Source organism: Bos indicus x Bos taurus, chromosome 27 (genome assembly GCF_003369695.1).
Source record: "Bos indicus x Bos taurus breed Angus x Brahman F1 hybrid chromosome 27, Bos_hybrid_MaternalHap_v2.0, whole genome shotgun sequence".
In the NCBI taxonomy this organism is placed as follows: Eukaryota; Metazoa; Chordata; class Mammalia; order Artiodactyla; family Bovidae; genus Bos; species Bos indicus x Bos taurus.
This window is the reverse complement of record NC_040102.1, coordinates 5,402,028-5,417,736: the sequence shown is the minus strand read 5'-3', so window position 1 is coordinate 5,417,736 and position 15,709 is coordinate 5,402,028. Positions and strand designations below refer to the sequence as shown.

Here is a 15,709-nt window from a genome sequence, read left to right as displayed (position 1 = left end):
GAAGGAAAGGCTGCCTGCCCTTGCGGATGGCTGCTGTCATAACTGGGCACTTTACCGTGTTGGGAGGAAGTTCAGTCTGTGAAGGACATCGACAAAACAGCCGAAGGGTTCTCCTGCTGATTCTCTGTGTGTTGAATTGAATATCCTGATTTCTGTTCCATTAAAATTTTCAACTTACCCGCAACACGAACAAACAGAAGAAAGGTTTCCGTGATCCTAGTATTTCTTTCAGTAAATAACTCCGTCTTGTGTACTTCAGAAGGAAAGCCCTAAGTTCTTTTTTTTTTTTTTTTCCCTAAGTTCTTTTAGAGTTTAGAGAATTCAGCTAGGATAATGGTTGGGTGAATGTGTGCTCAATTGTATCTGACTCTTTGTGACCCTCTGGACTGTAGCCTGCCAGGCTCCTCTGTCCATGGGATTTCCCAGGCAAGAATACTGGTGTGGGTTGCCATTTCCTACTCCAGGGGATATTTCCAACTCAGGGATCCAACCCAAGTCTCCAGCATCTCCTACATTGCCAGGAGGATTCTTTACCACTGTGCCACCTGAGAATCGGATGAGAGCTGGCAGCAGTGAACCGTTAGGCATCATTAATGAGTTATGAGACTCTGGACAAGTTACTTTCCTTGTCTCTGCAACATCAAATCTCAGAGTGTCCCATTAGAACCAGGCTGTGAGGCTTGTCATGACTGTTAAATGAATTAAAATCTGTTAAATTTTTAGGGCAGTACTTGGCCTGTAGAAAGCACCAGTGAATGTTAGAAATGAGTATTTTAGGCTTCTGAGAAACAGCTGTTTGTTTCCTTGTTAGCTAGCGACTGTATTAGATCATTAAACTCCCAAAGTCTCAGATTTCCCTCGTGTAAACTGGAAATAATAATAATTACTCTGCAAGATAACAGGAGCCCATAAATGTTTATAAAATAGTATAAATGGGAAGATTCACAGTTGGTTTATAGGTATCTCCACTATAGATGTGGAGATGGAGAGTTGGACCAGCTTCTCCTACTAGGAACTACTGTAACAAGTATTTTGTAGATGATGGGAACCTCTAGTTATGAAAGCAATAAACAACCACTGTAGAAAATTGGAAAATACAAGGAAGCACAGGTAAAGGTTAGACATGGCTTGTTAATCTCAAATCTGAGATATATGCTCTTAATATTTCAACATATGTCCTCTATCATGTCTATAGTCTGTACATCAAGCAAGAAGAAGGGGAGAGAGCTGTAGACCTGGAAGTCAGAGGATGTGGGGCAGGGATGGTTAACTGATCCCAGTGTTCATTCTCCCCCTCTTAGTTTTTTTTTTTTTTTTTCTTTAATGAATGTTTTGCTATATTCTCAACTCCCTCCTTTTTATTTTTTAACTGAATTAATTAATTTATTTTTATCTGGCCGTGAGACACTGCATGTGAAATCTTAGCTCCCGGACCAGGGATCAAACCCACACCCCCTGCTTCGAAAGTGCAGAGTCTTAACCACTGGACTTCCAGGGAAGTTGCCTCTCCTTCTGACATTTAGTGGAAGGATTCCTCTGTAGAGTGACAAACCGTCTTGGGTTTTCCTGGTCTGAAGGGCATCTCGGGAGGTGGGAATTTCAGGGTTCCTGTAACGGAGAAAGCACCCTACCTGAGGCACGCCTGGGGACCAGGCTTCCTGTCTAGTGGGTCACGTGCAGAAGTGATGGGGGAAAATTCCTGGTCGCGTCCTTTAAAAAGGATATCTGTCCCTTGTTTTCTTTCTCTGTTCCCAAATCCTGGAAGATGGTTGAGGGGTTTGGGAACCTGCTTCTCCCAAAAGCATCACTAGATAGTTTCAGTGAGAACAGAGGAAGGCACTTGACACTCTGGACAATTAAAATACAGGCGTAAACCAAGATAGCAAACCAGAGACGCTAGAAGAGAAGAGATGGCCACGCCCACCACCGCCGGTGCTTTGATGCTGAGGTCACATGACCTTGAGAGACTGGCGGCTCCAGCCTGCTGGGTGAGCAACCACAGTGGGCAGATGGTACCTGCTTTCACCTTCTTTCCCTGGATGAAGGGAAATGCGAGGTCCACTCTCCCTCTTGGAGTTCTTAAATCTTTATTTTATAAAGAGGGAGAGAGGTGGCTCTTTGTGGAGCCTCACCTGCCCGTTACACAACGGTTTCTTCTTTATTTCTTTTGTCTGTGCTGTTTTTTAGTTGCTAAGTGGTGTCAGATTGTTTGCGACTCTATGGACTGTAGCCTGATAGGCTCCTCTGTCCGTGGAATTTTCCAGGCGAGAATACTGGAGTGAGTTGCCATTTCCTTCTCCAGAGGATTTACCTGATCCAACACAGGGATCAAACCCAGGTCTCCTGCATTTCAGGTGGTCTTCTGCACTGCAGGCTGGTTCTTTACTGAATGAGCCACAGGGTTTGTTTATTTATTTATTTGGTTGTGTCAGATCTTTAGTTGCAGTATGTGGGATCTAGTTCCCTGACCAGGGATCAAACCTGGGCCCCCTGCATTGGGAGTGTAGAGTCTTAGCCACTGGACCACCAGGGAAGTCCCAATAGCTTTCTCACTTCTGCACTTATATCTGCCTTTGACCTCCTTGCGTGTCTAAGCCGCCAGCCCAGCAGAGGCTGGAGCTCTGTGAGCCTGGGCGAGCCACTTTCCCAGCAGCTGCCCTGAAGAGGCACCCTGCATCCCAGGCTGCGAGTGAGCCACTGGCCTGCACCATCCACTGACCTTTGTGTGACAGCTTTGTCCTTTTCCAGCAACAGTGCTGAGGGCCTCTTTGTTATAGAGGCTGAGTCTATACCCTGAGGGTTGGACTTGCTCAGTGTTCCATGACCTGGAGGAGAGCTATGAGAGCTTGTTCTGAGAACCAAATGGAAAGGAGCTCATTGGTGTGGAGTGAATTCCTCTTGTAGGTCATGAAAGAATACCCAAAAGCCCCTTCATGGGATGTCTAGTAACTTTACAATGCTTAGAAATCCTCCATACTCAAAATAGCACATAAATGGCTTTACAACATTCCTTTCAATGATGGTTCTTCTTACCTCCTGGTTTCCCAAGGGGGTAAGTGCCCTTATTAGTTTCTGAGGAGAAAAATGTACTTCCAGGGTATTACCTTACTATGAGAGCTGCCTTTTTTCTTTGTAATTGAAGAAGTCACAGCAGGCACCCAAAAGATTAAAGTTTGTGTAGGAAGGAATTAGTGGTTTTTGAAAAAAATATTTCAAAAGTGTTGTACTCTTGTGCAGTGCTACTGAAGGAACATTCTGTGCCAACTCCTCGGCAGAGATCTCGTAAGGAGTAATAACTCCTCTACCGAGTTGTTCCTTGAAGACATAAAGTCCAGCAGCCTCTCTGCATGGGGTCTGAGGGGCCCTCCTTTTGGGGTATTTGCTGGTTGGAATGTTGTGGTTATTTGCATCATAATTAGTTTTTTTTTTTTTTTTTTTTTTTTACATAGAAGAGCATACCTGAGTGTCTTGGAAAGAAATTAGTGAGAATCTACCAGTTTCTTTGATAATTGAATTTAAGTACTTTAGGGCCAGTTTTGCTGTGAATACAAAAGCCCATCCCCCATTCATTAAAATGGCTGGAGATTGGTGTACTGGGTGTGGCAGGGAAATGCTTCTCTGGTGGCTCAGACAGCAAAGAATCTGCCTGCACTCCAGGAGACCCAGGTTCGAATCCTGGGTTGGGAAGATCCCCTGGAGGAGGGCATGGCAACCCACTCCAGTACTCTTGCCTGGAGAATCCCATGGACAGAGGAGCCTGGTGGGCTATAGTCCAGGGGGTCGCACAGAGTTGGACAGACTGGGCGACAAGCACACTTTGATGTGATGTGTGACCCACCACTAATAAAACACTACGTTGTAGAACTCCTTGATGAAGCCATCCCTGTGGGGTTAGTGCTCTTAGTTAAGAGAAGACTGATATTGCAAGCAGCGGTGATGTTAACAGTGTAGAAAGACTGATTTCTTTCAATATTTTCAACCCCATTCGCAATGATTAGTTTTGTGTCCTCCTGACTGGGCAAAGCTGGTAAAACATTATTCCTGGAAGTGTCTGTGAGGATGTTTCCAGAAGAGATCAGCATTTGAACCAGTAGATGGAGTAAAGAAGATCACCCTTCCCCATGTGGGTGGGCTTCATCCGATCCCCTGAGGGCCTGACCAGAACAAAATGGCGGAGAAGGGGCCAACTCACTCTCTGCCTGAGCGGAGACGTCCTTCTCCTTCCCTAGCACGTGGGCGCTCCTGGGCCTTGGGCTTTCAGACTCAGACCAGGACTTGCGCCATTAGCTTCTTGATCCTCAGAGCTTTGAACTGAACTCCAACACCAACTATCTGGGTTCTCCAGCTTGCAGGTGGCAGGCGTGGGGCTTCCTTTGTTTCTGTGGGTGGGGAATACATTTATTTTATTTTTGGCCACCCCATTTGGTATGTGGGATCTTAATTCCCTGACCAGGGATTGAATCTGAGCCCCCTACATTGGAAGGTAGAGTGTTAACCACTGGATCAGAGAAGTCCCAGACCGTGGGACTTCTCAGGGTCCATAATTGCATGAGTGAATTTCTGTAATCAGTCTCCTCTTCTGGGGATCTGCATCTATCCTGTTGGTTTTATTTCTCTGGAGAACCCTGGCTAATACACTGTTCATTGATGGCTTAAAGCAGATGTTTCAAATCAAGTCAAAGAGCCACTCAACACAATACAAATCAGGCCTGAAGAAATGTTCCTAGCTCTGTGAAGTGGACAGAGATGAACATGGCAGAGCCTCTGTCTGGGTGAGCTTGCCGTCGGCTGAGAAATGATTTCAGTGGAAACATAGCTGTCACCAGAGAAGGTTATGGAGAAGGCCTTGCGGGACGTAGAAACTTACACTCAGATGTCTCTCCAGGCAGCAAAGGCCAAAGACCATTCTTGGGAGAATGAGAAAGTATTCACTAGGAGTAGCTGTTGCTAGTAGATATTTTTCATGCAGAGTAGGATAAAAATAGTTTTCGGTTACTGTCCCTGGATAGTTCATGTGAGCTTGGGAGGAAGACTGCATTTTGAGAAGATGAATCCTGGAGAAGTGGCCTATTAAGCGGGGTATTTATCAAAATGTTTTATGGGGGCAGTGGTTCATTATTTTCTCTGTTCTCTGTACTCCAGGGAACATTAGCTTTCTGAATAGGTCATTTTGAAAGCACTGCCTGTGACAGGCCTGAGTCTTTATGGATTGCCTCCAGTGACTCTGGCTGTTGCAGGTTTTCGGTTGAGAAATAAAGCCACCCGTCCCCTCATATCCGATTCATAGGATTCCAGGCTGAGGCTGAAGCTCTGCATATCAGGAGCACCGAACTGCTCGGAGCCGTTTCTATACAGAGGCCACTTCGAAAGCTGCCCGTTGACTTAACAGTTACTTGCGGCAGCAGACACTTGACAAGTGGTAAGCGTTTTCTCTGCCTGACATTCGAGCCCTCGGAGGGAGAGGATTATATGGTATATAGAGAGAAATGTAAAAGTTGTCTTGTAGGAGACAGAGGGAAATGGGGAAAGCCATATTGATTGCTTCCTCTAAGTTTCTCTCCTCTTAGAGAATGTTTCACAGGCCATTAAACTTAGCAAGCTTTAGGTGATGGATGGAAAAATGAATGGGGGTCAGTAGGTGTGCATTTCATCTTTTGAATCATGTTTTGCTTTATAATGCAAAAGGGATTTCAATTAATCCACTGTTTCATCAAGAAAGCAACTTGGCTGTCCTCGATGTATTGCTGTCACTAACTGCTGTGATAGGCAAATTGGAGACCTTGCCCTAAGCTACTCTGCGATGCTTTGATTCTCAAGGATAAAATAGATATGTCCTCAAAACAGTAGCTGTTGCTTCATGTCCACATACAAATGCAGGCACACATTCACACACAGACTTTTGTAGGTGACACATACATCATACAAGGAGAATGTGGTGACATTGTTGGTTTGGGGAAATCAGGATTGTACCTATAAAAGTGATTTCTTTGGAGGGAACTTTTAAGATGAAGAAGGCAATGGCACCCCACTCCAGTACTCTTGCCTGGAAAATCCCATGGACAGAGGAGCCTGGTAGGCTGCAGTCCATGAGGTTGCTAAGAGTCGGACATGACTGAGCGACTTTACTACTTTACTTTAAGATGAAGGGAAAAAAGAGAATCTTACTACCTGAGTGCTTGCTTTGAATGGGAGAGAATTTTTAAAAACCAATTCCTTATTATTTATTTATTTTTTTTGTTTGGATACTTAAAAAAATTTATTTATTTATGGCTGTGTGGGTCTTTGCTGCTGTGCATGGGCTTTCTCTAGCTGCTGCGAGCAGGGGTTGCTCACTAGGTGTGGTGCTTGGCTATCCTTGCAGTGCCTTCTCTCGTGTCAGATCACAGGCTCTAGGGTGCACAGCCTCAGTAGTCGTGGCATCGGTCTCAGCTTCCCTGTGGCCTGTGGAATCCTCCTGGACCAGAGACGGAACCATGTCCCCTGCACTGGCAGACAGATCCGGATCCACTGGATCACCAGGGGAGTCCCCGATTTCTTCTTTAAAAAGTTTTTCATTTTCCTTGTGTGGTATATTTGGAGAGATGGGAGACTGACTTCTTTTATTTAACAGAAAGCCTTAATAAAACTTTAGGGGGAATTCCTTTATTTGTTTATTTTTTATGAGACGTGATGGTTGACAGAGATTACCTGGAAGTTTCTTTGTTGAATTCCTGGTTCCCGCTTACATTTGTTCATCTGGCTGGCTTCCCCACCGTAGAAATGGAAACCCGTCTTTCTGGGTGCATAGGTCACAAAACCATGGTGTTTTCAGCTTTTCTTTTCCTTCCAAATGCCTTGTGCAATATAGCAGCTAATCCTACCAGCCTCACCTCAATGCGACCGCACCTCACCAGTCCATCCTTTATCTCCTCTGTGCTCCACCTGCCATGAACCCCCATCATCTCCCTCCTGGATAACAACCTTCCACCTAACCTCCTTACTTTCCCCCTTTTTCTCCCTTCTCCCCCAGGTCATCTCATTTTCTGCTTAAAAGGTTTTTATATCTCTCAATCTTACCCGGAGTCAAAGCCAAACTTCTTACCATGTCCTGCAGGGCCTTATAAGGTCTGTCTACCTCTTAACCTGCTGACCTCACCTCCAACTCCTCTCCCCACATTTCCCCAGCCACACTGGAGTCCCTCTTGTTCCTTTAAGAACCCAGGCAGTTTCCACCCCAGGGCCTTTGCACCAGCCACTCTTGTCACCTGGCCCATTCTTTTGCTTGGTATCCACTTGGGTCCCTTTCTCACTTCCTTCACATTATTTTCAGTGCTACCTTTTCAGGGAGGCCTTCCATGACTTGAATACAATCTACTTAAAGTTACACCCATCATCTTCCATTCTTCCTTTCTCCTTTATTTTCTCCCACCTCACTTTTCACCACCTGACACACTGTATGCTTTCTTATTTGTTGTCTGCATTGCAAACTCCAAAAAGACAGGCAGTTTTGTCTGCTTATTGCTGTACACTCAGTGTCTACAATAGTTCCTGGCCCATAGTAGACAGTCAAACAATATTTGTTAAAGAAATACACAGTAAAGTAACTCTCCTCGTTCACTCTCATCAAGAGGCTCTTTAGTTCCTCTTCTCCTTCTGCTATTAGAGTGGTATCATCTGCTTTGGCCACCTGATGCAAAGAGCAGCTCATTGGCAAAGACCCTGATGCTGGGAAAGATTGAGGGCAGGAGGAGTAGGGGGAACAACAGAAGATGAGATGGTTGGATGGCATCCCCAGTTCAGTGGATATAAGTTTGAGCAAACTCTGAGAGATAGTGAAGGACAGGGAAGTCTGGTGTCCTACTGTCCATGGGGTTGCAAAAAGTTGGACACGACTTAGCAACTGAACAGCAATAGCAATAAAGTAACTAGGATTTGGGAGGCACTGTAGTGCAGCTTCTATGAGGGGAAGATTTTGGGGGACCCTGGAAGATAATTCTTAATGGAGATGGAGAAGAAGAGGGAATCTATCAGAATGTGACAATCACAGCCAAGAATCCAGCTTTTTGCGTTTGGTCTTCTTGGCAATAAACCTCAGCCTCATTGTCCACATTAAATGGTGAAAGAGTAACAATCCTCTGGCTAGTATTTCAAAACTGTGCCCTTGTGTGTGTGCGTATCTATCTATAACTCATATATTCTCACTCTTAGAGCTGGATAGATTTAAGCTGAATTTCTCTCCAGTCTTAGAGCTTTAATTACCAGGTGATAATCTAGCTTTCAGATGGAAGCATTGGGATGAGTTAAGATGCCTGTATATTTTTTCCTTATCAGTATTCGTTTTTGAAGAAAACACAATTTATGTGAAGGATATATGTGCAGAGTGTTGCCTATCTTAGGGACAGGCATGAAATTACCAAATGACTAACTGACTCTCTGAGCTGCTTAAAGAATTTTAAAGCAAGCTGCCTGAATGTCAGTAAGTGTCTCTTTTTCATAAACCTGGAAGTATCTTTCTGTACTTCAAAAGAAAAACATAGATCTCATAGTATTTTCAGCCTCTAATGAATGAAAAAGGCACTGGCATAAAAGAGGAAATGAAGACATTGGAAGGGAAAGATAAATGACAACATTGTATATTATATAAGCCCCACACTTACTGTCTTTGAGGACTCTCCTGTGATTTACAGAAGATCTGGGAGAATTTAGAAGAGTTTTTATCAGAAGAAAAAAACAATGTGCCAGATGGTCAATGAGAAATTCTTTCCTTCCAATAAAGTTTTATAATTACACTTGTGGCTTACTTATATGTCCTTAATATTTTGATATGGCAGAGCATGGATGATTATCTGAAAGTAGTCAGTCAAGATTGTGGATTATGCTTTTGGGGTACATTAGTGAATTAAAACATTTTCATGCAGTTTTGAAATATTGCATGGTATTCCTCAATGATTTAGTTTTTGGAAAAGCACTTATTTCAGTGGAAATAGGTTTGCATCTTTTTGTTTGGATCAATCATTGTGATTGGCCTGTCATGACAGCAGTGATTGACACGGCATTCAGGATTATGATAAAAAAGTCAGGATCTGGAGAGGTATGTGGTTCAAAATGTAAAGGAGTTCTTAGTACCCTTTATGGATTTTTAAAATAAAGTTTTAAAAATTGATTGAGAAATTTCAAGCAGCATAAAAAGAGGGTGTGAGATTTTTGGTGATGGTTTAGTCACTAAGTCATGTCTGATTCTTGTGACCCCATGGCCCTCTGTCCGTGGGATTCTTCATGGAGAATCCAAGAATACTGGAGTGGATTGCCATTTCCTTCTCCAGGGGGTCTTCCCAACCCAGGGATCAAACCTGGGGCTCCTGCATTGCAGGCAGACTGTTTACTGACTGAGCCACCAGGGAAGCTCATTTATCTCAAAAAAGAAAGAAAAAAAGTTAATGTTTTAAAAACCTTGCATGTTTTGAACACAAATTTGGCAGACTTTATTGGTGAAAGGAATTTCTGGTTCCTTTTAGGTAGAAAGGAAGTATAGACAAAGCAGTAGTAATGGTCCAGGTACAGTTTTTTTTTTTTTTTTCCCACTTATCTCCTGCTGCATAGTAAGTATCTCCAAATTTAGTGACATCAAACCACATTTTGGAGGCTTATGGATTCTGTGAGTTCTGATCCAGATAGGGCGTTGTTGAGATGACTTGTTTCTGCTTCAGAGTTCCCAGGAATTGGCTGAATTGTCAGTTGATGGGCTGAGGTGACCTGACAACTGGCTTGGACTTCCTTGCAGCACGGCAGCCTTCAGACTGTTGAGTCCTTAAAGGGCTCTAAGCACAAGTGTTCCAGTGAATGTGGTGAAAGTTTTAGTACCCTATGACCGAGACTCAGGAGTGAGGTCACTCGGTGCCACTCCATCTTATTCTTTCGAGTGAAATTTGTTACGTCTATGTGGGCTCCTGGGAGGGTGGTGAGTGTATTTTTGCATGTGAAGAAATTTGAATACTTCATTGCCATGCTTCTGCATGTTGCACATCATCTGGGGCTGAGGTGAGGTGAGGTGCTGGCAGCAGAGTCAAGGCTGCAGAACCTACAATGTTTGCTACTGGTCCTTTCCAGGAAAGCTGTGCCAACCCCTGGTCTGGAAGATGACAGAGGGGACAGGCCAGGACGGTTTTCATGCAGAGATGACATTGAGCTGAGACCTGGATGATGACAAAGCACTGACTCTGGGAGGCGGGGTATGGACCTTTCTGGGAAGAGGCAACAACTCTGAGGTGGGATGAGGGCAGCCTTGGGGGCAAGATGGAGGTTCGTATCTGGATGTGGAAAACAAGAGCCAGGACAGGTGTTCCTGTTGTTTCTAGTGCCAGGTGTCTGCCTGGTGGCCTGGAAGAGCCTACGGCCCTCTCCCCAGACTAGTACTACTAAGTTCATGAAATAAAAGACATAGAATTCTGAAGGAGATGGGTTATAATGAAATGCAGTTATCAAAATACTATCAAACAAATTTGCATTATAATAATATGTGTGTTTCTTTATTAATGCATTCATTAACTAGATTTGGAAGTTGGTCTCATAACTACTGTAATTTTAAAATAGATCTGAGAGTAAACATTATTTCAAGCTGTCAGCAACAACTGTCATATTGTATCAAAATACCTGTGCTTTTTATTTGTGACTCACTCCTGGGTACTGCTGAAACTTCTTGCCTTGCTTGCTGTATTAATAACTGAAGATGCATTAATAAGGGCGTTCCAAAGAAACAGAACCAATAGGAGATTCTGTATGTCTATAAATGAGAAATCAGTTTACACAATTATGGAGGCTTAGAATTCCCATGCTCTGTTGTCTGAAAGCTGGAGACCCAAGGCTGCTGATGGTGGAGATCCCAGTCCAAGGGAGGAAGACCCAGCTGAACAGTGATGCACAGAAAGAGAGAGAGAGAGCAGATTTTCCCTTCTGTCACCTTTTTGTTCTATTTAGGCTCTCAGAGATTGCATGGGGCTCACTCACATTGGGGTGGGTGGTCTTCTCCATCTACTGATTCAATGTTAATGAATAATGTTTAAATAACATTTAACTCAGAAATAATAAATAATAAAATCCCAGAAGCAATGTTTATGCAGACATTGGGACACTTGTGGTCCAGTCAAGTTGATACATAAAATGAACCATCACAGAAGGAAGGGCTAAATCAAGCTGAGGTAGGGAAACCCGACAGAGATGAACTTGTCCCTTTCTGAGCTCAGGGACCCGTGGCCCCAAGTCAAGACCTGCTGATGCAGAAGCATGTTTTCATCTAAACACAGTGGAGCTAAATGTGAGGCTCAAGCAGCAGGACTGACTTGTGCTTTAAAAATGTTCTCTCTAGCTGCTCTGGGGAGGGCAGATCGCAGGGAGCTAGAAAGCAGGCAGACCTGTCATTGTTCAGCGGTTTTCATTCCAGAGCTTGTTTGCCTTTGCTGTTGGGTTTGGTGTGTCCAGAGCAGGAGGGGTGAAGATTAAACAGAATAAACTGGAAATTCAGGGGGTTGCAGCCAGTATTTCCAGCATGGTTCTTTCCAGAAGTCATTTTAAGGGAGAAGGAATGCTCACTTAATTCCTCTGGGAATTCAAGGGATTGAATTAGATAGATTTGCAGGCTAATGCAAACTAGTCTATGCCCCAACCAGTAACGCTGAAGAAGCTGAAGTTGAATGGTTCTATGAAGACCTACAAGACCTTTTAGAACTAACACCCAAAAAAGATGTCCTTTTCATTATAGGGGACTGGAATGCAAAAGTAGGAAGTCAAGAAACACCTGGAGTAACAGGCAAATTTGGCCTTGGAATACGGAATGAAGCAGGGCAAAGACTAATAGAGTTTTGCCAAGAAAATGCACTGGTCATAACAAACACCCTCTTCCAACAACACAAGAGAAGACTCTACACACGGACATCACCAGATGGTCAACACCAAAATCAGATTGATTATATTCTTTGCAGCCAAAGATGGAGAAGCTCTATACAGTCAACAAAAACAAGACCAGGAGCTGACCAGGCTCAGATCATGAACTCCTTATTACCAAATTCAGACTTAAAATGAAGAAAGTAGGGAAATCCACTAGACCATTCAGGTATGACCTAAATCAAATCCCTTATGATTATACAGTGGAAGTGAGAAATAGATTTAAGGGCCTACATCTGATAGATAGAGTGCCTGATGAACTATGGACGGAGGTTCGTGACATTGTACAGGAGACAGGGATCAAGACCATCTCCATGGAAAAGAAATGCAAAAAAGCAAAATGGCTGTCTGGGGAGGCCTTACAAATAGCTGTGAAAAGAAGACAAGTGAAAAGCAAAGGAGAAAAGGAAAGATATAAGCATCTGAATGCAGAGTTCCAAAGAATAGCAAGAAGAGATAAGAAAGCCTTCCTCAGCGATCAATGCAAAGAAATAGAGGAAAACAACAGAATGGGAAAGACTAGAGATCTCTTCAAGAAAATGAGAGATACCAAAGGAACATTTCATGCAAAGATGGGCTCGATAAAGGACAGAAATGGTATGGACCTAACAGAAGCAGAAGATATTAAGAAGAGGTGGCAAGAATACACAGAAGAACTGTACAAAAAAGATCTTCATGACCCAGGTAATCATGATGGTGGGATCACTGACCTAGAGCCAGACATCCTGGAATTGTGAAGTCAAGTGGGCCTTAGAAAGCATCACTGTAAAGAAAGCTGAGCACTGAAGAATTGATGCTTTTGAACTGTGGTGTTGGAGAAGGCTCTTGAGAGTCCCTTGGACTGCAAGGAGATCCAACCAGTCTATTCTGAAGGAGATCAGCCCTGGGTGTTCTTTGGAAGCAATGATGCTAAAGCTGAAACTCCAGTACTTTGGCCACCTCATGTGAAGAGTTGACTCATTGGAAAAGACTCTGCTGCTGGGAGGGATTGGGGGCAGGAGGAGAAGGGGACGACAGAGGATGAGATGGCTGGATGGCATCACTGACTTGATGGACGTGAGTCTGAGTGAACTCCGGGAGTTGGTGATGGACAGGGAGGCCTGGTGTCCTGCGATTCATGGGGTCGCAAAGAGTCGGACATGACTGAGCTACTGAAATGAACTGCAAACTTTGACATTGTCTGAATCTGTATCTTGCATTTCTTTTAATAGTTGGTAGCCATCAATAGGGCTTCCCAGGTGGCACTAGTGGTAAAGAACATGCCTGCCAATGCAGGAGACATAAGAAACACAGATTTGACCCCTGTGTTGGGAAGATACCCTGGAGAAGGGCATGGCAACCAACTCCAGTATTCTTGCCTGAGAAATTCCATGAACAGAGGAGGCTGGCAGACTATAGTCCATAGAGTCACAAAGAGTTGGACGTGTCTGAAGTAAGTTAGCGGGTGTGTGCACATGCACGCACACACACACACACACACACACACACACACACACAGAGCCATCAATAACTGTCTTCATTCATAAATAGGTAGAATGAACTAGGATGAACTCTTTTAAGTGTGTTCATGACTATGTCCCATTTATCTTGTTTAAGTGATTAGATCACAGCCAAGAATACAGAATGTTATTTTTAGTGACAAAAAGTGTGACATTGCACAAAAGAAATTGATCTTCTTCATCACAATATGTGTATGAAATAAGTCTGACAACTTTAGCCTTCTACCCTTCCCCTCAATTTCTGTTCCTGGTTTTCAAATTCTCATTACCTCTCAAGAAGTCACATCCTTGAAGTGCTTCTAATGTTTTCCATCTACAAATAAATGTCTTGGGTTAATTCACATTTGCAGTGAAATGTGGATCTTCTGCATCTTCAGTTTAAATACATGACCCTGAATGGTTATGGTGAGTCATCTGATCAAGGTCACTCTTTCTTTTTCTCGCCTAATGCTGCTCTTAGTTTGTGTGGTTAAAAATGGCAGGATACTCACCTCAGATTCCAAGTGAAGCGAAGTGTTCATGGTAAAGGTGATGGGGATGGGGAGGGGGACACATTGTGCTTGTTTTTCCCAGTATGCCCATGGGGTTCAGGCCAAAAGGTGTGGAGAGTCTGCTGTCTCCAAATAAGTATAGTCCATTCATTCTTAAAATGCAAGTAGTTATTGCTGTTCAGTTGCTCAGTCATGTCTGATGCTGCAACCCCATGGATTGTAGCATGGCAGGCTTCCCTGTCCTTCACTGTCTCCCAGAGTTTGCTCAGACTCATGTCCATTGAGTCAGTGATGCCATCTAATCATCTCATGTTGCCTCCTTCTCCTCCTGCCCTCAGTCTTTCCCAGCACCAAGGTTGTTTCCAATGAGTCAGCTGTTTGCATTGGGTGGCCAAAGTATTGGAGTTTCAGCTTCAGTATCAGTCCTTCCAATGAGTATTCAGGGTTTATTTCCTTTAAGATTGACCGGTTTGATCTCTTTGCAGTCCAAGGGACTCTCAAGAGTCTTCTCTAGCAGCACAGTTTCAAAAGCATCAATTCTTCTTGCTCAACCTTCTTTATGGTTCAGCTTTCACATCCGTACATGATTACTGGAAAAACCATAGTGGGAACATTCTTCACTTGCACAGAATGACCAGTGTCATTTGCCATATCCTACAGAGATTAGTCAAAGAAAGACTCTGGTAATGGGTGGATGATTCCCCCAGGTGCGGATCTTTAAGATCACCTAGAATTGCTGTGGGTCTGTGCACATGAGTGTAAAAGCCTAGTAGGTGCCCAGTGAGGCTCCAGCTTGTCCAGAACCAATCTTTTCTGTCTCGTGACTTGGTCTGCCTCCTCCTGTCTTTGGAGGGAGCCAGTGTTCTCCAACTTCCTCTTTGTTCTGTTGCCTTTGGGAGAAGACAGGAGATGAAGCTGCTGGGAGGGATTAAGTTGACAGGTTTTTGCCTTTTATTTCCAAAGATCATGCACAGGACCTGACATGAGACCCAGCTGCAGTGTAACACAGAGAGCCCTGCACTGGGCATCAGGAGAGAACAGTAGAGCCTGTAGGGCTGAAACAGTGTGAGATGTGGCCACCATTTTGAAAATAATAATGGGTTTCACCTTTTCCCCAAGCACACATGGAACATTCTCCAGGACAGATCATATCCTGGGCCATAAATCTAGCCTTTGTAAATTTAAAAATATTTAAATCATTTCAAGCATTTTTTCCGATCAAAATGCAGTAAGATTAGATATCAACTACAGGAAAAAAAAAATGATATGGAGGCTAAACAACACGCTTCTAAATAACCAACAGATCGTGGAAGAAGTAAAAAAGGAAATCAAAATATGCATAGAAACAAATGATAATGAAAATACAACAACCACAAACCTGTGGGATTTAGTAAAAGGAGTGCAGGAGGGAAGTGTATAGCAACACAAGCCTACCTCAAGAAATGAGAGAAACATCAAATAAACAACCTAACTTTACACCTAAAGTAACTAGAAAAAGAAGAACAGCAACAACAAAAAAACCCCCAAAGTTAACAGAAGGAAAGAAATCATAAAAATCAGCACAGAAATAAGTGAAAAAGAAACTAAGGAGACTATAGCAAAGATCAGCAGAAGTAAAAGCTGGTTCTTTGAGAAGATAACAAAATAGACAAACTGTTAGCCAGACTCATCAAGAAAAAAAAGGGAGAAGAATCAAATCAATAAAATTAGAAATGAAAATGGAGAAATCGCAATAGACAACACAGAAATACAAACGATTATAAGAGACCAACTTGGAAGAAATGGACAAACTCTTAGAAAAGT

The 15,709-nt window shown here is 43.4% G+C and overlaps 1 non-coding gene across 1 annotated transcript; it reads right to left on the bottom strand.

Moving 5' to 3' along the window:
• Positions 1–2,460: 2,460 nt before the first annotated feature.
• TRNAG-CCC lies at positions 2,461–2,533 on the bottom strand. Its single transcript has one exon. It is a non-coding gene; the product is annotated as a tRNA-Gly (tRNA).
• Positions 2,534–15,709: the final 13,176 nt, after the last annotated feature.